This window comes from Ailuropoda melanoleuca, chromosome 1, assembly GCF_002007445.2.
Source record: "Ailuropoda melanoleuca isolate Jingjing chromosome 1, ASM200744v2, whole genome shotgun sequence".
In the NCBI taxonomy this organism is placed as follows: Eukaryota; Metazoa; Chordata; class Mammalia; order Carnivora; family Ursidae; genus Ailuropoda; species Ailuropoda melanoleuca.
This window is the reverse complement of record NC_048218.1, coordinates 25,421,597-25,446,531: the sequence shown is the minus strand read 5'-3', so window position 1 is coordinate 25,446,531 and position 24,935 is coordinate 25,421,597. Positions and strand designations below refer to the sequence as shown.

Sequence of the window (24,935 nt, the reverse complement as noted above, 5' to 3'; positions counted from 1 at the left end):
GTGCATGCTGGGATCTGTCTGTGTGAGTAAACTGAAATTTCTGCAGCACCAGACAGCATTACAGTTGGCTTGAGAATTGCCGTACTTTTCTTTCCTTTGTATGTATTTCTTGTATGCTGCACAGTCACCGATGGCTAGTTCTGGCTGGCAAGTAATTCGGAAATATTGCTCATGTAGAAAGGAAAGGTAGGCAGTTCACCAAATTCAGTCGGTAAAAAGAACAACTGAAGAACAAAGGAAGTGGATAAATACCTGTATACTGTCTTTTATGTTGTGAAACACTGTAGTACAAACATGATCGGGTTCAGCCAAATATTTTCGTTCCTTTTGTAACAATTCATACAGTAGATTGTTTTCCTATACGTACACAAATCCATATTTTCTGTGAGCATATTTTCCGTCTTTAATCATTTTCGCCTGCAAGCATGTCTTAATCTCAAAAACTTTTACATATTCACCAACACACACCTATTTTACTTATTATTTTTGTAAGCTCTTAAATCAAAAAATTCGAATAAAAATAAAAAATATATTAATATCCTGTTGGTTGATTTCATTCCAGCAAATTAGGATTTCAACACATTTTAAATCATATTGATGATTCAGATCCTGGCAGATCTTATAATTCCTGTGAACTGAGAGCACAGCTAATAAAAATATTAAGCAATTATTTTTATTAAAATTGTAGTTTTGCTCATTATTAAATAGAAATGATTGATCTATACAGATCGGTCTCACTCATGCGTCCCATGGGCTGTTTGGGTCTCCAGATAGAAGTGCATACATTCCTTTTGCTCTTTCTTCAGCCAGGGGGGCAAAAAAAAAAGAAGGCGTAGAATGAAGTCTGGGACTGTTAAAGAATTGCTGGCATTATCTCTCTCTCTCCTTCTCTGTCCCTCCCTCACGTGTGAGCCTGGCTGCCTGCTTTCTGAGGTGGTGGATCCAGGGTGAGACTGTGTCAGAGCCTGTTTCCACAACTGCATTCGGAGATCTGTCTTATTGATTAGGGGGGAAAAGGGGTGGGGATCGGAGTGTGCGGGGAGGGGAGGACCAACTGACTACTGGCTCACTGAAGCACAAGACATTTTCTTCCGGAAAGATGTCAAACAACTGAGACCTAGCCACAGAGGAAGTAGAAAGGTAGAAAAATCAGGAGACCCTGGAAGAAACGAAGGCATTTCTTACAAGAGTCTTGGGGCTTTTTCTTTTCAGTTCTTTTCTTTTCTTTTTGCTTTTTTTCCCCCCTATCATCTGACCTGCAAAGGCTAGAGTGACAGCGTCATGCAAATGCTGCAGTCCCGCAGGTCTGGGAGAGGGTGGATGCTAGACTGTGAGTTAATGTTAATGATGAGCGCAGTGAAAATACCAGCCGCGGCCACCCCCTGCACACAGAAGCGCTCTGAGTCAGCATCAGATGCTTTGCCTCGCCTCTCGCTGGGTGTCTGTATGCCTGTGCGCGCGCGTGCTCGCTCGGGCATCCGTGTCTAGCCGAGGGGAGGGGGTGGCGTGTGAGTGCGTGGAGGGTAAAAGCCAGTCAGTCAGTGAGAAGCAAAGGTACGTTGGAGAGCAACTAAAATCTGACTGATTTCCATCTTTGGAGCATCAGATGTATTCCCTAAGGAGGATGGGTCTCCGTGATGGGGGTGGTATAATTATGTTAATGTCATATTTATGGAGGGGTGAGATTTTTCATTCTAATAATTGGTTGAATGCTATGGTCAAAAATTGTAAAGCCATATTCAGTTTTAAGGAAAAGCATGGACTTATATCTAAGGACTGTTTTATTTTTTGCTTTTTGTGAGTGGTGCTTTTTTTATTTTATTTTTTAACTATTTACTATTTTAAGCCATAACGGATTCAGTATGGAAAATCAAATGATAAACAGAAAGAGATCTTATATAATGATGCATTACATCATGGAGCAGAATATTTAAAGTCTTACAAGGCAAAGTAAAGATCTGGACAGGGGGTGGGGGGGTGGTTGGAAAGGGGTGTGGTAGTAGGGTGGAGGAGGGGGGCCAGTTAGCAAATATTGTGTTCAGCAGAGCTTTCCTTGCAGCTTACTTGGAAATGGATAATTCACCTATTCTGCAGGAAAACATTCTAATTCTTTCCATTTTTTTTCCCTCCTCTTTTCCCTTTTAAGATCAACCACTTCAGAAGAACCAGATTCCACTTCTGTGGCCAGGACTTTTATGTTATGGCTGGTCTGATTGTTATACCCTGCGTTCTATGCTACTAAACCTTGGATCATTCCTAAAGTACCAATTCTGTTCTTGAACCACAAACAAGGCTAAAAGATCGGAGGAAATTCAGTGACTATACAGGATTGGGATTGTGTATTTTCAAAAGTATTGAGCTTTATAATGCAATTATTTAAGAAATAGAATCTTCTTTTTTTCTTTCTTCTTCTTCTCATGTTGCCAGTATTTTAAGTTACATGTTTATTAAGTGGCATTGCTCAAATAGCTACAGAGTATGCATGGAAATATTTGCTGTCTGAATAGTTTGGAGATTCAAAGAGAAAAATCAAGCTTCGGAGGTATTAAATTATGACATGCAGAAAAGTTTTTGTTTTATTCTTAACTGCAACAGTGTATATTGAAATCAGATTGAAAGTGTTATATGTCCTTGGCCCACCTTAACAGTTGTACTGTATGGAAGTGTAATGGGAAGCAAAATTTCAATCAGGGTCCCATTAACTGGCATATAATCCTTCTTTAATGTAATAGAGGCTATGGTGTTGCTGCATAAATCTGCTAGAAACAGATTTTAACCCATTTTTAGTCTCTTTCTTTGGATCTGATGGAATGACTCTTAACTGTTCATTGTCTGCATTGTTTCTCATATTCTTCATTATTTTAAGATCTGGAATTAGTCTATGAATGGTCGTCGTGAATATTCAGCTAATCCTAACTTTTATATATCATATATATTTCTACGTATGTATTTTAATTAGTATTTAGAGGACAAAGTTTAACTGAACCCAACTGTAATTTCTAAGCTAGCTTCATTACTGGAAGAAGAATTCTACCGCATCAAACCAGACTTTTCCTAGTCCCTGAGACCCTAACTTGTGAGGTATTTTAGTAACATCACAAGTCAGGCTCTTGGGACCTAGGCGGAGGGGAACCAGCAGCTTTGGACCTTATCGATTGTCTGCAGTAACCACCAGAACAAAAGAACATATAGATTCTGCCTAGGAGAAAAGAACAATGCTCTTCTTTATAATCAGCAATGTTTTCATCATGACCCACCCCCCAAAATACTATTTTCAGAAACTGTACTCAAAAGTGATTACAGAGTTGCCCTGAATAGCATTTGTATTATATTATAACAACCATATAAAAGCACTATAAGATAACTATGTAAGAAGCAAAGTTAAAATACAGGTGTTTTTAAAATGCTTCCTTTGATGTGTTTTAAGGTGGCTAGTCTAAGAGAATATACCTCCTTAGTTAATAATGAAGAGAGTGGCTTATATTGATAACTTCGTTCATATGCATAGAAATATATACATTAGTTTCTTAAATAAATCCTATATGTCTCCGTGTAAGTGTGGTTCAGAATATGTAATGTATAGCTATAATCACACTCGAGGCCTAGAAATAAATCATTTACAATCTTCTTTACTGACCCTAGTAGATTTTACTACTGATTTAAGAAGAATGCTATTTTATACTTGGTATTTATTGCCAGAGTTTTCCTTATTCTTTTAACCAGACAAAATACTTTGTATGTCCTGCTGTAATAAGACATTCTCTTGTCGTAAGAGTTATCAATAATTAGCAAAAATATGGTGCCTTTTCGTCTTTACATTTTACTTCATCTATATCATGGACCTATGTGAGATAAACCAGTAAACACCACCTATGAAGTCAGACTGCTTCAGTTCATCTGTCAACTGACTCTGAGCTGCATAGTTTTAGTTTTCTAAGAATTTCAGTTTTGTAAACTATTCCAACAATACATAACGTGTCATATTTGAACATTGTTTAGACATTGCCACATCAAATATTTATTTCTTGTAAGTAGAATCAATATATTAAATCTATTTACAAATTTTAAAATAATATTGCAGATACTAAGATACGCAATGGACACGAGAGACTTTCCATAATAGAAAAACCAAAATGATTTCATCCTTTTAGCTCTAATGCTTTACATGGTGCTATAAATTATATGTACCTTATGCATTGTTAAAATAAATTTATGAATGTACTTTAGAATGCTGTATGGAGTCTTTGTTCACCTTTTCACTGGATTTGTTACAATTACTCATGTTTGAAACATCATAGGATACAAATCACCCATGAGTTATAGTTCCTAAAAAATTGATATTACAATATCGTAAACATGTTCTTCCTCTATACAAGCCACGTAAAATATGTTTAAGCATGTATCCACATTGTACCTATTCAGATTCTTTATTTATATCACCTATTTTATTTATCTAGAATCTCTTAAATTTTATGTGTGTGTATGTGTGTGCATAAACATAGGTCTTAAAACTCCAACAGAAGGGAGGTAATATAAACAGTAAAGATTTTTGATAGTGTTTATCTTTTACTTCTTTGAACCACATTTTCATTATAATTAAACACTGAAAAGCACAAGTTTCTCAATACAAAGAACTCTGTATGTGTGTTAATCTACAAATGCACAGAAACTTGATTATATTTACTAGCAATGTTTATACAACAGATCAGAAACTACCTCGTATGTAAAACAGTATCACACACAGGTATATGTCTACAGTCACCTGATTCAACACAATCGTAAATAATATGTAAATGATGTTTCATTAATTTAGTTCTAAAATAATGTAAGGAATGGTTGTTTATTGACTATAGTGGTATCAGATATAAGCTATTTCAAATGCAATATTTTTTATGTTATTATATCTGTGAATTACACTTTATGTTAACTTTTTTTTCGTAGAAGAAAGGTTCCAAAGCTGAATTTAGAATGCAGTGATGTTTGTTTTTTACTTATCATCGTGCATTCTTTGAACCCTCTCTATGTAACCTTCCTGCATATAAACTATCTATTCTGAGACTATCATTGATAAAGCTTTTCTCTTACTCCATAAAGGTGAGTAGAGATTTAAGTGGATGACTTTGTTTATATAAACTACTTTATGCTGTATATGGACAGATGGATGCCACTTTTTCTGCATTTCTATCTAAGCTGTCACAGAATAATATTGTTTGGGGCTATAAAATATGATTTGGAAAATCAGATCATACTAAGCTTAAAATAAAAGGAGAGGTCTACGACAAAGAGCGAGAAAATGATGTGTGTTGCATACAAAAAAAGCAGTGATATTAACAATTCCATGGCTTCCTGGTTGGGAGACCAGCCTGAGCCAGACGCATATATTAAGAGCTGTCTGCTGCCGATGTGAGCTTGTTCAATGCGGTGGAAATGAGGAATCACCTCCTCTCTGACACCAGCTTATTTTCACATTTTAATTTTGAAATAGCAAATCACTGTTTTACTAACCCCCGCTTGATTCTTTTTCCTTTTTCACATTGCTTGTTAATTTACTATGAACTTCAAGTTCCCTTTTTTTTTACAATCAGCGCTCACTTTAAACTTATCAGCTAAAATCTATCAAAGACCAATGAAGTATTAGTTTTTTCTGTCTCTTTTGTATTGCTGTGTGAATACTGTGATACTCACGCATTTAACTTCTAATCTCTGTAAGGAAAACATCAATTTTCCAAAATGGCATTTTTAAAAAATCTTTTAGGACCCATCAAGGAAGCCTCTTCTGGAATTTTGCCAAATCTAAATATGATTATATTTCATTTCAGGGTTCACGGGATCAATATTTTTCTTAGTAAAAAACTCTGCAACACTTTAGTGTTCCAGTGAAGCCAAAGAAGAGGGATAGAGAGATATTCTTAAGCATTAGCCTACATTAGTAATATCTAGAAGAGGTATAAATATCACAGGGGAATTATAGTACAAGTTAATTACTAAACAAATTAGAAAAGGTGTATGCTACCTTACATTCCTCTTCAAATGGACATGCCTAGGCTTGGTTGAATTCACCTGATAAATATGTAAATGCCTTTACAAGCTGATCTGTTTGGATGAATTTTGAGAAAACAGTACATAAAGGGTTAGCTAACGCCCAAATTTTCTTGCCATTTACACATGCAGTGCAGTCTACATTTCGGTAGGCAGCAAATGCAGGCATCATTTTGATTACTTGGATTCTTTTGTCTAATTTCTTACTAGACATTTAACTCTGTACTCAAATTCCACTGATCTCTTAGTGACTGTATTTGGAAAAGGAAAACGAAGTTTCTCATATACAGAAGTTTCTAAAAACCCTGGGCATTTGTAAACATTTGAAAAATAGACTTCTTAGTGTAGCTCTGCAAATGCATGGTCAGTATGCAGAAACTTAGGTGCTGTATGATCTGCAGATACTTAGTTTTCTGATGATTAGTGACCAAATACACTCTGAGGCATATATACATATATACTCTATATGCATATACAGGTACATGTATCTTCATTTTTAAAAAGCATCAGTAAAATCAGTATAAAAATTGAGACATCTTCATAAAATCATCCACAGCATTTTTTTCAATGAGCTGCCTTCAACTTCATTCCTTTCTTTTCCCCTAAATCTCTCTATGTTAAATGTAACTTCATCAGATGAAGTGCATTACTAGCCAATAATATTAACTTGTATGAAATCTTTACTTGTGAAGGTTTAAAAGCAGGAGGAACTTGAAAGGTAATGATATTAAGTGAATTTAATTTATTATTTATTAATTTATTAATCAATCTTATTTTATATAATCAGCTAATTTCATGCATGTTTTATGGGGAATTTAAAAGTGAAAAATTCACATATGGTGAAATAAATATTTCAGTGTTCATATAAGTAATATGATTTTAAGTTTGTTACCTTAATAGTTAATTCCTAAACAAGTGTATTAATAATCATGGACTTTCTGTTAGGTCAACCAAATAAGAGTAATAACTTTCAGGTTTCATCTTAGCCTTGTAAGGTATTTCGGCTTCTTTTATTTAGGTGGATTTAACCATTCCTTTTTTCTAAGAAGTGTCTCCCTCTCTGTTGGTAGGTGTCTGATGAATTGTGAGCACCAAGTGGCTATTCTGTGGAATCATCTTCCCTTTGAATTAGCTTGCCCTAGGCCATGAGTCAACCTCAATATTTTACATCCAAATTGGTAGGTCTTTGTTGAAACCATTCTATTTATTTTCCTAGACATATAAGGGAATTATGAGAAATTATAGATTTACACTGTGATTATCTTTCCAGTTTCCAAACATCCCCAGTAAGAGATTTGGGTGGTGTTGAAACACTAGCCAGTGGAAGTATTTGGCTCTGTAGGATTTAAAAATGGAATGTCTTTCTCATAGTAGACTTTGTATTCTCAGTGGGGAAAGGGGAACCAGGCTGTGGCTAAGTTATCACTCTGTTATATATCACACGAGAAGCCTAGCCTGTGCATTTGTAAACCTTGAGGAGGTTTCTACATTAGACAACATTTTTTGTTGGGGGATTACACCACAGTCGGTTCACTTCACTTCTGTCTCTCTTCCTGCCCCCATCCCCCCCAACATGGAGTCTTTTCAACTTCTTCAAAGAAGTGAGGGGAAAAAAGTAGACTCTTTATTAATGGCAGAAAACAAACTGGCTGCTGGACTTCCGAGACAGCCTTCTAATAATAAAGCAGAGTAGGCACTGTGACAAAGAATTCTTGAATGTACTAAATATATAGGGAAGCCTATTTAAATTCACCAGAGGGGCTTAGAGGACAAGCAGCAGAAAGTTTAGAATTCAATTCAAGCCATGCCAGAAAATGAAAATGTACTTAAAAAAGGATTTCTGAGACAATTGTTCAAAGACATGTCAACTTTTAAGGTTCTTTCTAGAATAATGAAATTCGTACTCTAATTTCTGTGGTGACTTTTTCAATTAGAAAGGAAAAATGATTAACAGGATCTCAAAGGAATTGTATCTTATGTTTAAGGAAAATGTGTTTTCTTTCCATAGGGTGTGCTCTACTGAGGGCCACCTAGTGCACTGACTAAAATCACTCAAGTATGTACATGAAACAAAAGGATAATATGTTTTTCAACGATTAGACATATCACAACAGGAAGTGCGCTGGTTACTCTGGGAGAAAGATAACGCAACTTGTATGTTCTTTCTAGTTCATTTCCTCCCATCCACTTCTATGATTTATAATATTGTAAATAAATGTAATAAAGTAATTCGGAAAGAGCAAGTTGCTGATAAGTAATAGGACTGTATGACGCTAAATTTGAAAGATAAAAAAAAGATCCCTACCGTATCTCTTATTGACTCTAAAGAATGCTCTTTACCCTTTATTTATCTATATGACATGTGCATCCATAAGGAGTACCCACATCTGTAAGAATCTACACTTTATTAGTTCTAATGTTGAACTAAGTAACTGCTTATAAAATCCATTTAAAGGCCAATATGGCCTACTCAGGGATGAAATTTCTAGCAGCCTCTTTCCTAATGTCTTCCCTTAGAATTAACACAGATACTGAAAAAAGATTTTCGTTTCTTGTCTCATGGATTACAAGTTGTAAAGAGGATAGAAACTTGGACTCACTAGTAACACATCTTTGTTGCTGTTGTGGAGAGATCCTGCTTGAGAATGAAACCCATGTGGAATTTGCCAGTTCATAAATATAATTTGTCAACTCAAAATAAGCTGTTGATTCATTAATGTATCCATTTATTTGTAAATGTATATCTAGCTTTAAAAAAAAAAAGTGAATTAAAGCTGCATCACCACATGGGACCACTATGGCCAATTAAGACTTAATTATTTAATAAATTTGATTGGCCTTAAAATGAAAATCAGATGTATGAATATTAGTTATAGATTTTAGATACTAATGATAAAAAGTAGTTGTTGCCCTCAATGCATTTAGATACAGCCTGAGTCATAATTTACCAAACAGCTGAACTGACTTTCATTTATTTAATTTTTAACAACATTTTAATATCAAGGACTTAAGTAGACTTAATGATTGATCAATGAAATAATTCAAGTAAATTTCTTAGCCTAGTCTCTATCACCAGTGAATATCAGTTTATTTCTTTCTGTTTGGGTCTCAGTATTTGCTTTTGCTAAAGAGACTACTGTTCTTGTCACCAAAATTTATTGGGTGTATGCTGTTCCCAAGGGTGAGAGGCAGACACCATTGTGAAATTATTTCAGATCTAGGAAGACTCAAAAATTATGTACATAAATGTCCTTATCAAGTGTTTCCTGAGTGCCAACTACAGGAAAGAAAAAGAGAAATTCTGTTCTCAAATAGCTTATGGTCTACAAAAGATATCTCTCACTTACCTAACACTTTTTGTCCTTTTTGTGTGCCTTAGCATTTCATAAATCTTGTAATTTGGCAGTTTATTCTTTTTTTATATTTTATAGATGAGTCTTCTATGTGGTTTGTCCTATTTTCTAGTTGCAGATAAAATAACCTACCTGTCTACTTTGAGTTGCTTTGGGCAAGATATGGGTTATTGTTAGGATTTTGCAGTGTCTTGATTCTGGTCTTATGATTCCCTATACTATGCAAAGGTCTAGTGATCAAAAACTGTAGACCATGAAAATGTTAATAATTATGGTTTATAAAAATGGTATTTCCAGAATAATTAGACTAAGATACAGTATTTACATATGATTTCAATCCCTCTAAAAAAAGCCATCATTTAATTTCTTTTTTAAAAAAAGAAGTAAGTTAATATAATAATATCGATCATGCAGTTTCATGAAGTAGCAATTACATTACTTAGTCAAAGGACCAAAGCACTCTAATTGGGCTGTTCCCTGGGAGTTAACAAAATATGCAACATAAACCTGGAGTTTTTGACGTCTCCATCATAAATGCAACCACTGAATTTGAATAGTAAAGTAGAAGCTAGAAGACCAGAAATTCTAGCACCAGTCCTACCACTAGTTATCTTATGGAACTGAACCTCTCTCCTTTTCACTTTCCTCATTTACAACTGATTTATCAAACAAAGATCTGGAGGAAAATGCTTTTAAAGTGACTTTTGGGTAGAAAAAAAAATTAGTATGTGATTAGGCAGGTGGGTACTTCTCCATTCCACAGGGGACTCTTTGAGTCAAAGGGGTAGGAAAGAATAGCCTTAGATTAAATCACTGCGTTAGTCAGACCCTTTCAGTATCAAAAGCTCAAAACTGAGCTCAAATTAGGAAGCTGTATGTCTATCACCATCATCTCCCTGCCCTCAGGACCCCCGCCCCCCACCTCCTCTTGCTACTCCCCTTCTCCTCTTCTATACAGGTCCTCTTCTCCACTCCCTCTCCCTCTCAATCTCTCTCACATTCTCTCTATGTGATGACAAAGATGGCCACTGCACCATACATCATTCCTAGAGCCCGTGGTTCTAGAAGGAAAAAATGAAAATGTTCTTTCTACCCCTCCATCAATTTCATTTCTCACAGAGGCTCTGATTGGTTCTGTTTTGGAGCTACTTTGGTCTCCAGATAAGAGTTACTCAGATTGGACAGCCTGTGTAGGGAAGCAGAGCAAGACTAACATAGCAAGGTTAATGTCTATGGCAGAAGGTGAAGGAAGTTCCAACAGGCAAAATATAACAAGGTTCCCAACAACCACTACAAATTTCTAAATTGCTTAGCATAGTGATATGATATAGGCTTCTATCAAATATGTTTGTCTTGCTAAACTTAGTGGAGCCTATGAACATACAGGCAGTATTAACTTATTTAGTCCAAATGTGCTCTGTACAGCACTATAACTATAAAACATCTGCACCAGCAAATTGCAACCTTGAGTATCCTGGAGATAATTACACTTTATTAACATTTTCCATGATCATTTAATACATGGCATATATCAGGAAAGTCAGCATTTGGATTCATTTGGGAATTTGACATTTTAAAAATTATGTAGGATCGTTAGAAATGGGAGTTTGGCAAAGAAGGCACAGTGATTATATTCTGTAGTCCAGTATTTATCCTTGGCCACCATATGTTTAGGCTGTTCTGTTACAGAAAATTTTATATCCCTTCCACTTTCACCTCTGATATTAGGGAGTTTTATGTTGCTGACATCCTAATCATATAAAATTATATAATGGCTGTAATTATGTACAGATAGGGCAACTTATTTGGCTATATTTATATAGAGATATATAATTATATCTGTATATAATTGTGTCTACTATGTGATTATATATATGTATTATATATGTATATATAATTATATAGATATAATTATATCGGTATACAATTGTAGCCATTATATGGTTTTATACGATTAGGGTGTTAAATGCTTGTTCTTCTCAGCCTGGTTGTTTATCATGGTATGACCTGGGCAGTTTTAAACATTTTACTATCAAGAACTACTATTAAGGGATTTTTATCAATGAGAAAAAGATCAATTTACTATGAATAATGATTCTAATGCAAAACATTTTGGGTTTTTTTTGTGATGCAGATGAGCAATGCTATAAATATAATTTGGAGAGTTTGAAAATTGATTTTAACACTCACAATTCTTCTTCTTAATTAATCAAATTACAAAATTATGCTGTGGTTTCCAGTATATTAAAATAAGTTGTCATATTTGGAACATCCGTTTATGCTCCTATTATGAATATATTTCTAAACGTCTGAAATATAGATTACCATAAATAATGTTTGTTATTTATTCTGTGGAAGTACGATACCTACTTCCTCCCACAACGCTTGTTTATTTCCCACCAAGTAAATTTTCCAGATTGTATTTTAGCATTTTCTTATCAAGATGGAGGGGGAAAGACCAGGGTTTTAGTTAAGGCTTGCTGATTGGTTAAGAAAAGCAATGGCTGTCATCGCCAGCCTTTCCAGACAGTCAGCTGGTACTATCGCTTTGTCTCAACTATAAATCACAGCCTTGTAATGGCCAAGGCTGACACCTTGACATTTTCAAGAAGAGTAAAAGACCTGATTTGAATGGAAATCAATTTCATTTCACAAATCTTGGGTTACTACTCCAAGCCTTTTCTTATGTCTTCTTGAGACCTATTTGGGAGTCTCATGATCATCAGAGGATTATTTTAGTCATACTGTTGCTCCTTTTAGCTATAGAACCACATTCTTATTTCCTTCTTCAATCTCAAAATGGAAAAATTGATTTTAAAATTTTATATAAGAAAAAACAATCACCAATAAGCCAGAGTTTATTTTAACCATGATATACTGATAGTTTAAAAAATGGCAGTAACAGCAGTAATAGCAAGAGCTATTTGATTGTGTAAAAATATTATAGAATGTTCTGTGATTTAAAGAAAAAGCTGTGTACACACATAGATTAACCTTTGATTATTTAATAATATATAATGTCTTTTATGGAGTGATTTTGAACTTCAATCAAGCAGGTCTCAAAGCCTAGTATTTGTACTTTTATATTCTTGCACATAAACACCAGGTTTAGATATGCTAGAGTCAATAAGGAATAGCATGCATTTAACTGTAATAGGTACATGAAGCATTAAACTCTGCCTCAATGATTTTGAACATTCAACCCAGGCAGCACAGAAATAACGCCACACTTGACTGGTATGAAAAAAAGTTATTTTTAGATATTTTAGGAGCTTGGCATTGAATGTTTTAAAAAATTAACCTACTGTGCGATGTCTTCCACCTTTGGACGAACACTATAGTGTCTTTAAAACCATATAGGGAAAGAAATTTCTGCTTCCTTATACTTTTGCTTGCTTCCTCCACAAGAGTGATCCAAACTCAATGGAACCTTAGATCTTCTAAACACAATTATTAATGTAAAATTTGGGCATCACTTCTCTGTGTCTTCTCCAGTGCGGAGAGATTACCACAATGCCTGGTAATGACTTCTCTTTATCATCTTCATTATTAACCTTTGATTTTGTCCCAAATCTTACTTCTAAGCAGGAATACTTTGATTGCTAAACTCATTATTTGGCAATGCCCCACGGACAAGTAGAGTTACAGATTATTATAAACAGGAGACTTCTAAAACTTAAATCTTTTTATCCATCTTTCTACTCATCCATCCTTTCTTTCATTATCTATACAAAATAAGAATCTGATCTAGGTATGTGGGAAACACAAAATGAAGCTTTAAGTCTTTCTTCATAGGATATTATGTTCTCATGAGAAAATAAGAAAAACTAAGAAAAAAAAGTCATCAATTCATAATGTGATAGATCCAGAAAGAATACAAAAACACAATGCTTTGGGATTTGAAATGTTTGTGGGAAATATTTGCTTAGTTATTGAGAATCAAGAAAAAAATCCCTAGAAGAGGCCGTATTTAGCTGCTCTGTGACAGAAAGGGTTTCTAGAAGAAGGGATGGGAGGACTGAATTTCAGGAGGAATATGAACTATGTACAAATGCGCAGGAACAGAAACAATGGGCTATCTTTGGCTTTCAGTTTTGTTGGAAGATTGGGTATATTTTTATAAAATGACTATTAAAGGGTTAGCTAAGATCAGCTGAAGGAAGCCCTACAGTGCTCACAGGGGCTGTTCTGGTAATTGTGCCCTTCCACAGTGTGGTAGACACTGGGAACCCTTTAAAGAGTTTTGGGAGAGATGCAAGGATGAAAGATGCAAGATTAGTGTGAGGTCAGTGTAACTTAAGACTTTAGCCCAGAGGACATATCAAAACTACGTATGAAGATACACCACTCTTGCTATCCTATAAATTCCAACTCATTAGGTTTGGAATAGAGCCTATGCAGATGGGTTCTATAAAATGTTCTAGATGATTGACTAACACTCCAATTGAGAAATAGTTGGATAGACAATGTTGAAATGAGAAGATATTGGGGGGGCGCCTGGGTGGCACAGCGGTTAAGCGTCTGCCTTCGGCTCAGGGCGTGATCTCGGCATTATGAGATCGAGCCCCACATCAGGCTCTTGGACTATGAGCCTGCTTCTTCCTCTCCCACTCCCCCTGCTTGTGTTCCCTCTCTCGCTGGCTGTCTCTATCTCTGTCGAANAAAAAATAAAAAAATTTTAAAAAAAAAAAAAAAAAAAGAAGATATTGGGGATAATTAGACACAAGAAGAAACAAAAAAATCCTCTAAACCAGAGGTTCCTAACCTGGGGTCCACATGTCCCTGGCCTTTTGAGGTTTTATGTTTCCATGAGATTACATGAGATATTTTGAGTGGATATACATTTTTCTGGAAGAAATGATTGAATAGTGTTTATAAGATTCTCTACAGAGACTAAACCATCCCAAAATTAAGGACCACTACCCATAGTGTGAAAAGGAGGAGGAAAATGTGAGAAATCTTTTGACTATACAAGGCCTTAATGATTGAGTAGATTGCATGGGGATACAAATTGTGGCAAGGAAGAAAGGAGAAGAAGATGACACTAAATTTCTCCACCTTTTGACACTAGAAGAATGAGAATCATGGTAATCCCTTTGTGAACCAGCGTCAGATTCCCCTTAGTTCTCATTTCAGTTAATAGAGCTTTGATATCAGACATGTTGGATTTATGGTGTGATTGTGACATCCAAAGGTAGATGTAAAACAAATCATGGAAAATTTGGAGTTGGTTACATATCTTCAAAAATCATTCTCCTGGAAGCCTTGTCGAGTACTTTGAAGTCAGGAACCTATGCTGCTTCTATTTTGATGCTCTTTTTAAATTACTTGCATTTCCCGGGTAATCTCAGGATGACCATTGGAGCTCCACCAAGTTGTTTACTTCCAGTCAATAGGAAAAAGAAGAGAAAAAAAAAAGGACACTGCTCTTCCTTTTAAAGATAATTTCTGGAACTTTTATATACATCTTCCACTATACCCTTAGAATTTAGGCATCAGTTCCCCGAAGCTTTGGGGGAATGGGCACATAGAAATGTAGACTTTATTCTGGGTAGTCATTCACTCAGCTAAAAATTAGAGGAAAATGAGGAGAACAGATATTTCAGGAAAACTAGCAATCTCTGTCATAGTGATCATAAACAATCTTGCAGCTTTCAATAATTAATGAAATAAAATCATAATATCTCAGCATTCAGCCTAAATAATATATTTTGATTGGAAAGAGGTAGAAATTGCTTTATAACATTATTTTATGAAAACAGATCTCATTTCAAATTCCTGTCCTCCTCAAGTGATTCATTTGCTGAAAATAATGATTTTTTTCTATGTGCAACTAGAAAAATAATATTACTGGCTGTGAAAGGAGTTAAACCTGCTAGTCCAGTTTTATTAAACCTAGTAGTCTCAAACCATCTTAAGTCAATAAAAATATTTTCACATTATTGTAAAGACATCTACTTTATTTACAAAATAAATTAAACTCCACCTGCACAATGATAACAAGAGCTTATTTTATAAAATTTGAAATGCTAGACAAATAAAAAAGCAAAAAAGCATATTAATCTCATCACTCAGAAGGTAACTCGTATTATCATATAGTATATACTCATACTTTCCCTCTCTTTGTCTCTCTCTCCCTCTTACACACACATACACTCAATATTTTCATAATCATGTCTAACTTGCTTTTTATTTTTATTTTTATTTTTTTAAGATTTTATTTATTCGACAGAGATAGAGACAGCCAGCGAGTGAGGGAACACAAGCAGGGGGAGTGGGAGAGGAAGAAGCAGGCTCATAGAGGAAGAGCCTGACGTGGGGCTCGATCCCTTAATGCCGGGATCACGCCCTGAGCCGAAGGCAGACGCTTAACCGCTGTGCCACCCAGGCGCCCCATAACTTGCTTTTTAATTGTTAAATACCAAATGAATACTTTCCCACATATTGTAATTTTCGCATATGATAATTATGTTATTACTTCAGTATAATTTATTTATTTAACTAGTCCATTTGAAAGTATAAAATGAGTTTTCTTCCATCCTTTTTTCCCTAATATAAATAGTATTCTGATGATACTATTTATATAATTATATATAACGATTCCCTTGGGACATTAATTGGGACACAGAATGATGTCCTGAAAGAAAAGGGTGGCAGTGGAAATGGACAGACAAGGAGGGATCAGAGGAATACTTAAGAAGATAGAATTAATGGGGCCATGATTAATTGTATGGGGGAATGATAGCTAGAAAATTTCAACCAGGGAGATTCCTTCCCCAAATCATGCTTGTTGCTTTATTTTTCTCTGTTCATTTAATCAATGACGTTTATTACTTTATAGGGAGGGCAGACACAATCAAGAAACACAGTCAACAGAAGATTTAAAGTGTCTAGTAGATTACGTTTTCAAAAACTTTCACCAAATACAATTAGCTCAAAACAAATTGTTCTGCTTTGGAAGAGCTAAGGTCTTGAGAGGAAAATGGCTTTATTTTTAATCCCTAAAGGACATGGCCAGAAATATTAAACTGATGCTGGAGACCTGGATCATAGAATTTTTAAAAGCTAACTATAAAGGAGAAGAGCATTCAGGATATGAGCTAGAGGTAGCTTCCCATCACCAAGGACAACATGAAACTTTCTAGGCTGTGGGCAGTGAGGAGCCAGCCTAGAGTACAAGAGAAAGGGGGAGAAATGAGTGTAGATGAAGAGCGGCACATATTCGGCTCCTGGTGTTGGAGCTTCTATGAGAGGGAAGTGGGTAACAGATTCCCGTTAGATAAGTATAAAGAAGACATAAAGTCCAGAGGGGTTATGGTCACTACCCACTTGGAATCCTGGGGAGGCAGCTTTGTAAATGCTTTTTAGGAATGACATCAGGGAAGAACTAGAGGGAGTCTGAACCTGCACCCTTCCCCTCTAAACCTCTGCCCAGAACCATCTTCTTTTTTTTTTTTTAATTTTTATTTATTCGACAGAGATAGAGACAGCCAGTGAGAGAGGGAACACAAGCAGGGGGAGTGGGAGAGGAAGAAGGGCTCATAGCAGAGGAGTCTGATGTGGGGCTCGATCCCATAACGCCGGGATCACGCCCTGAGCCGAAAGCAGACGCTTAACCACTGTGCCACCCAGGCGCCCCCCAGCACCATCTTCTAAGAAAGTCCTTCAGCAGGGCATGGAAGGAATCTGGAGAAGCTTCCTTTTCCACAAGGGGCATCAAGGAGATAGTTGACAACAGAAGGAGGATGTTGTGGAATTTCAGAGCACCCAAAACACCAGCTAGACCAATGTGTAGAGTCCAGCAGGCTGGATTTTTTGAGAGCAGAATTATATAGTTTTACTGCTGAGGGAAGAATTTCTTGAATTTTTCAAAGGTGAAAGACCAGCACCCAAAGAGACACATTAGCAGAGGTTAGTGAAGACCAGAAAATAGTGAGTAGCCTTAATGGGGAGAAAGTAGGATTCTAATCAAAGATGTGAAGTGCCACCTTTATTATATACTTAATTTTTATCTATTCCAGAATGTTCTAGTCCATTTAAAAATGGTAGAGCCAATAGCGATAACCGTATTTCTAGGCTTTCTTTTCTTTTTCCTTCCTAGCGAATGAATTTAGAACTTCTGAGAATTGGACCCTTTTTCATTCACAGTCGTTTATCCAAGGGTAGCATATGATTTAGTCTGCCTTTTTTTTTTAAGTTTTTTTAAAGACTTTTTAGTCTTTTAGTCTATTTTAGTCCTTAGCAGATAGTCTCATTTATTTATTTTATTCATTCAATCAACAAACGCATTGAGTACTTTCCATATGGAAAGCAGATTATTTTAATCTATAAGCTTAGTTTTAATTTGTAAACTTACTTGCAGCTACAATTTATTTTATTGTGTTTGGTTAATGTTAATTGAACATATCAATGCCTTAGTACTGGATGGGGCATATGTTTCACACAATTCTTATCTATGGATGGATCTTAGGATCATAATTAGAAACAAACAAAAATGCAAGCATACCTATTCGCAAAAATACTGGAAAGATTGATGCTTTTAAAGAAAATGTGCAATGCAATAGTTTAGAAAGATTGTCCAAAGGAACATCGTGAGAAAAACAGTATTATTTCTTTGTCAGTGCTTCCAATATCTTTTCTGGGAATTCAAGTGCAACAGAGAATCCAGTGAAATCTGGTGGTTTGCATCATTATTAAGCTCATATCTGCAAGCTAATCATGTGTGATAAGGCTAAAATGTAAAAGCACTTAAATCAATAACTTTTTCAGATGCTTTTCTGATAAAATTGCTTCATTTTCTTTTCTAAGTAATTAATTCATCTAAGTGGAAAGATTAAAAGAAAAACTTATTTATATTAGGAGTAATAGGATCCAAACAGTGTATTGGACTGTATTTTTGGCATCTTTGCAACTAATAAGACCCTTTTAATAATCAGATGTCAGAAACATCTGTCTTAGGAAAGGGTATACTTTCTGGCTTCCATTTACTTGAAAAGGAATTAAGTTAGGGTCAGGAGCAGAGGTTAGGTTACTTCTACCTGGAAATTAATCAGAAAATTCATTTTGCCTTCTGATGTTGCTTTTCTGTCTTGCCTCCCCTCCCCCCACCGCTCCACTACTACCACTTTTTATCTTCTTAAAATCCTAAAGTTCCTTTTCATGCATCATGATAGTTTAAGGAAATTTGAAATTGTGGACTTATGTAATTATACAGTGAAAATATAATAGAGTAGGGTAAAATGTTTTTAAAAGAAGTGCCATCTCAAAGAAAATTCACTGACATTATAAGTGACTCTAATATATTGGCAAATTTCAGGCTACGTTCTTAGTCATATTTCTGCTAGAAGAAACCTACTTTCCATTTTGTGTTTTCTCATTTGCATTACTGCGAAGTTATTCATGCATATGAAGAGGATATTATTCATCTCCATATTCCTTCCTGTCCATATTCCAAACCCAATATGTTTATGAGTTATACATGAAGAAACACTGCTGTATCTATATATTTATACATACATATCTATGTGATTCAAATTTGGCATTGCAACTGGATAGCAAGCCCAAGTGATAATGTGCTAGATGTGTCTTATTACATCATTAATGGCATATCAAAATTGTCAAATATGGTGAAATCCAATAATTGTAACTGACAAGCTTTAGCATGATTTGTCTCCGTTGGGAAAGATTGAAAGGAGAGAGGGAAAGGAAGGCACTTCTGAATTTCTCCTCCAAGTAGGACTCTACGGTAAGCTCTTGCTGCTTCTGCAAATATTTTCAGTGAGATGCCGTTTGCACAGTATCCATGATAACTGGGCTTCTGAAGTTTTTATGTGCATAAGTTATATCATCTCTTAAATTCAGAAATCCAGTGCTGTTCCAGAAAAAACTGCAAAGATGAACTGGCAAGAAGAAAAATGACCAACCTGTCAGGGCTTTTATCTCCCTCTAATGTTGGATTCTTCCTAACTCGATATTCCAGGAAATTATTTCACTTGAAAGTTTAGGTGGAGTTCACAAGGAAAAATTAGTTCTTCTTTACTCTCCAGTTCTACTCCCACCCCTTCAAAAAGCAAATATTATTGCTTAATTCCCCCAAAGTTTTCTCTCAAAAATATCTCAGCATTCGGGAATAAGAAGCAACTAGGATGACAGTGCATTTTATGGACACAGAACTCATTCATTACAATGATGAGGTTTTCAAGAATCCCCACCCTTTGTGTCCTGCTTTATCTGTACTTGGGGATGGCATGGAGGAGGAGAAAGAGGAAGCTTATGTGTTTTTCTTTAAAATTAATTCCCAGTTAGCCATTTGCTGGTGGGTTATTTTTAAGCCCAGAGGACATTGTGATTGCGTTTTCCTTTTCAGTAATTGTAGCAGATATTAAAGCAAATAGACAATGGTAGACATGTATAGAATAACCTGGTTTTCCAGACAGACCACTTGTCTGAGATCAAACGGCTACAGCACATTTAGGGTTACAGTCTCCTTCTTTTCCTCCTTATTCTCAACCGCAGTGGAGCTTTTTCCAGCGTTGCCATGGTAACACTATATCTGGCTGCTAGCTCTGTCGTAAGTTATTGAACTGAGACTGGCTTTTGGTTTAGCAGATAATTAGGTTCTGTCTCACAGGTTCATTTTCCTGTGACTGGGACGTGAATATGACCTACAGCTGGCCTCAATTTCAGTGTCACAGACAAAACTTTAACCCTTCCCGAGCTCCCGAGGCACCCCCCGAAGCCTCGCTTGTGAGGCGGAGGAAGTCCAGGGCCGCTCACTGACACCTTGGAGAGGATTACCGTGTCTCCATTTTATTTTTTGTCTTCATGATAACACCAAGGAAAATATGGTCAAGGTTGTACACTTAGGGCATTTTCAGAATTAAAAATACATCAACAGTATGGCATGTATACTTAACATATTTATATATAACATCTACCATATAAAACTTCCCATAGCCATTACCATCTCCTTGTTTTTTAAGTAATTTCTCAGTCACATCAATGTGCCTTGTGTTGCAATTTGGATTCCACAGTTTTTAGATTTCAAAAACCATATTCTCACCATATTCTCAAGAATATTAGCTTGGTACACTTATTCTTGGCTTCGAGAACTGTCTGTCAGTTGATTCATGCCCTCCTTCTCCTTTTTGTAAACCCTAGATTTTAGCTGACTTTGAAAGGTTCCTTTGGAGTCACAGGCAGGTCTATGTTACAGGGAAAAATGCCACCACTCTACTAAAGTCCCCAAATATTCACTCAGGGCTTGAATCTTGCTGCTTTAGGAAACCAAAGATCTGCCCTTTGTTTAGGACAAAGAAAGAAGCATAACTTTTGGAACAGATACTGAATTCATAGTACCCATTGCAACATGGAGAGCTGTAGGGTTAATATGAGAACATACGTCTCTCTATGTCAAACAATAAGAAAGACCATCAAGAAAATCTGTTCAAAAATTTTGGTACATTTCACCTAAAATCTCACAATGAAAGGATAAGAAAGGAACAAGGGACAGGTGAGGCCACCATAATTAAAACATTAATTAAAGAAATTCCATAGCTTAGTTGGCTGAAGAATAACATAACTGTGTCAGAAGAGATAGGTAAAATTTATAAAAGGCACGACTTTACAAGTTTCAACAGTCGTACATTGGAACTAGCATACGTGTGTGTATGTGTGTGTGCACGTGCGTGTGCACACAGAACTATGTTCTGTTTTAATCCATTTCTTCCATTCTCAAACTCTAGATGAAAAGAGAATCTTGGATTGCAGCAGCCTCAGATATCCTGAGTACGAGCAGCCATGGGCCTGGAGTATCCCGTGAATGCAGTGTGGGGGGCATTGGGGTCAGAGTCTGGGGGGGGGTTGTATGAACTAAGATATAGTTGACAGATGAGGAATGCAGTTGTTGCCAATTACCATCCACTCAACTGAACTTCTCTCGACCTCTGATCTCAAGTACATAGAACCTATTATTCTCTTATTAATCATCAATGTGTTTGTTGAATAAATGCATGAATTCTTCCCTACTCTCTATACTGTGTAGTAAGAACTAAATTAGCACTCAGTTATAAAGAAGACTTAAGAAGTCTACAAGCATTTTCAATCCAAATCATTTTAACTATCTTCTCATGGTTCCCAGTAACCCCTAGACCCTATACACGCAGGTCATCCCTTGCCTGCATTTCTGGAATAGCCCTGTAACTGCTCTTCTTCCCATGCTGCCCACTGTGGTCTCTACTGTGCACAGGAGATAGGATGTTAATCTACAAGGCAAATCACTTGAAGTCAGCACCCTCGTCACAACGTACCAACGGTTTTCCACATAATTAGAATATAATACAAAATTTTCACTGTGCTTACAAGGTCCTATATGATCTTGCCCCTGCCTACCTTGCTGACATCATCATTCCCTTTTCATTCTCCACCTTGCTTTTTCTCACACCCACTAGAGCACACACCCACTAAGAGCCTTAGCCTCTGCTGTTCCTTCTGCCAGAAATGTATGGCTCACTCCTTTACTTTATTCTGGTCTCTCTGCTCAAATGTCACCTCCTTAGAAATGCTTTCTTTTCATAAACATCTTGAAAAGCACCTCATTCATTCTCCAGCACCTTTCCTGATTTAAATTTTCTGCATAATGCTTATCATGGCTTGGTATAATATTAGACAACATGCAAACCATTATATGCCTTTCCTACTAAAGTATAAGCCCCATATGGACAGGAGCTTTGATTATTGATGAGTATACCTCCAGGGCCTAGGACCTAGTAGGCTGGATCCTAGTAGCCTTTAATAAATAGTTGTTGAATGAATAATTGAATGAAGAGATCCAGGTAGAGGGTCTGGGTATCCCAGTCTATGTGAGAACAATAATGAGTGTTCTTGACATAATGAATGAACTCTTCCACCACATGATGAAATTGAATGAGTAGATACAATAAAATTTAGGGACATAGCTTATGTTCCTGGGACTACCTTCATTAGATGAAGGTAAAGCAAGAAAAGCCAGGAAACTGAGCTTATTTCTACCTCCTCCTTGCAAGAATTAAATTCCAACTAAGACATCATTTCTCAAATATATCACAACCCCAGTCATTTTGGAAGACATCTTCTATAAGGGCCAGAGAGTAAATATTTTTTGGCTTTGCAGGCCATACAGTCTGCGTGACAACTGCTCATCACCTCTGTTAAGGTGTGAAGGCAGCCATAAACAACACGTAAACAAGTGGGTGTGTCTGTGCGCCAATAAAATGTTACAAAAACGGGAAGCCTGCTACATTTAGCACACAGGCTGTAGTTTGCTAACCCCAATGTGGAGAGTCTTCCCCCAGCGCCTTCTCCCACCAAGGTACTGAAAGAATGCACAAAGGATCATGACTATCTTACCTGGTCCTTTCAAGAAATCAAACAAATTGGGGAATGGCTGGTGGTGAAACTCTCTTGATAACTAGTTTCTTTCCCTTCTCCCCTTACTTGTTCAAAGTCAGTCCTGACTTGAACTGTTACTGCAGTAGCGCTAACTGGGCTCTGTTAGACCCTCCAAATGACATTTCCATTTATGGGAAAATGCAAGAAGGATACATAGAGTGGTGTTTTAGTAAATGTCTAACAACTGGCTCTCTGGGGGAAAATAATGACATTTACTAATATCTGTAGTGTAAATTCTCCCATCATGGCCATTTAAACTATAAATATGATGTCACTTAATTTGGAGTTGGGGAAAGATGCACAGAATAGTCTCCTGAATCAGTATGAGCTGGCTCCAGCCCACAGCAGGATACATATTTAAAAGCTGCAATAATTTTGCTCACTGCCATTACAATGTCTGGAGCAAAAAGTGGTGAGTTTGATGGGAGCAACTGGCTGGATGATCTCTTGGAATGCTAATCGATAAATAATGAAAAAGTCTATAAATTTAATGCTGTATATAAAGCCCTTAGCCTGATGTTTGGTTAAAATACATGCTCAGTAATGACAGCTCTTGTCTTCTTAGTTTAGGTTATTATAAGCATTACAATTAAATGTTTAGCTACAGACTTAACCCAGTTTTAATGTCTTTGTGTTAATAAGGCCTCTTGACATTGAAACAACAAAGATAAAGGAATTTTTATGTAGCTATTCATGACTCTGCCCAGCATAAGGTTAAGATAGCAACAACATCCTCCAACCAGAATGAAAGAGGTCTCCACTTGACTCCAGCTCTTCATAACACTTCACAAGGGTCAAGCTGTGTTATTTTCCTTCAGTTTTAAACAGAACTCATCTCAGGAGCATAGTTCAATTATCGATTGAATAGCGGGTTCAATTTGACTATAATCCAAACAAACACACTCCAATTAATTCAAGACCAGGAATGGGGCAACAAAAGGGTAAAGGTTTCACTCAAGTTTTGATGCAAACCCTCAGACTGAATTAGTAACATGAATGTCTTATATTATTTGACCATGAACCATAGAGTTCAGTCCCAGTTGGAGAAAACAAGTGAAACAGCAGGCAAAATATTGACAATGGTTTGGGTAACCAGGCACCAAAATAGATATTAATCTGAAAGGATTGGTGAAAAAATATATATGGACCCTTAAAGTGATTAACATGCAGCTGAGGTCTAAACATTCAGTATTTCAGAGAAAAGACAATACAATAAAAGTGAATACAATATTAGTGTTTTTTGAATTATTTACCCTCTGGTTTCCTCTACTCATTCTCTTCAATCTATAAAGTTTTCTGTACTTCCGTGAAAGGTACGACTTAGCATTTGGTCTGTGAAATAAGGTAAGAAGGAGAGTATTCCTTTCAGCCTTCTAGTTAATCTAAATCTTTTTCTCTTTGCTTCTATTAGCACATAATTCAGATATATTGGTTTTTTGGCGGTTTTCCTGCTCTGGTTCTTCAGTGCCCTCTGTTCTAGAAGACTCATTTTGACAAATACCTCAGCACAAACCCTGGTCAGAATTCCCCCCAACCCCCGAATATTTCTAAATGAGCTGAATTTTCTGTTCTAATGAGTGCTTCCATATGTATTTTTCTGCTGTATTTTCTTTTGGTTTTCCATTTATACTAATATTAATGGAAATATATTTTAGATAATCAGTTTTTTTTAAAAAAAAACTTCCATTATGGAAAATTCCAAATAGATACAAATTAGGATAGCATAATGAACTTCTACATGCCCATCACACATATAGAGGTTTAACTATTCAACTTTATTTGGAGGGGGAGGGGGAGAATTGACATCTTTTCCCTCCAACTATATTGACATATATTTGACATATAGCATTATGTAATATATTGTGAAATGATTACCACAATAAGGTTAGTCAACTCATCCATCATCTTGTGTAGTTACATAGTTACTTTTTTCTTTTTTTTTTTTTTTGTGACCAGAAGAGTTAAGATCTACTCTCTTAGCAATTGTTCAGTATATGATACATTATTGTTAACTACCATCTCCATGCTGTATGTTAAATCCCCGAGACTTATTCATTTTATAACTGGTATGTTGTACTCTTCGACCACCATCATTCATTTACCCCCACTACTCAA

The 24,935-nt window shown here is 36.1% G+C and overlaps 1 long non-coding RNA gene across 1 annotated transcript in view; it reads left to right on the top strand.

Annotated features, from left to right (window-relative positions):
- LOC117801555 overlaps nucleotides 1-24,935 on the top strand; it is a 472,624-nt gene that overhangs the window by 340,115 nt on the left and 107,574 nt on the right. The window contains exon 6 of the long non-coding RNA XR_004624197.1: nucleotides 7,110-7,217. This is a non-coding gene — a long non-coding RNA (uncharacterized LOC117801555). The remainder of the gene's footprint in view (nucleotides 1-7,109; nucleotides 7,218-24,935) is intronic.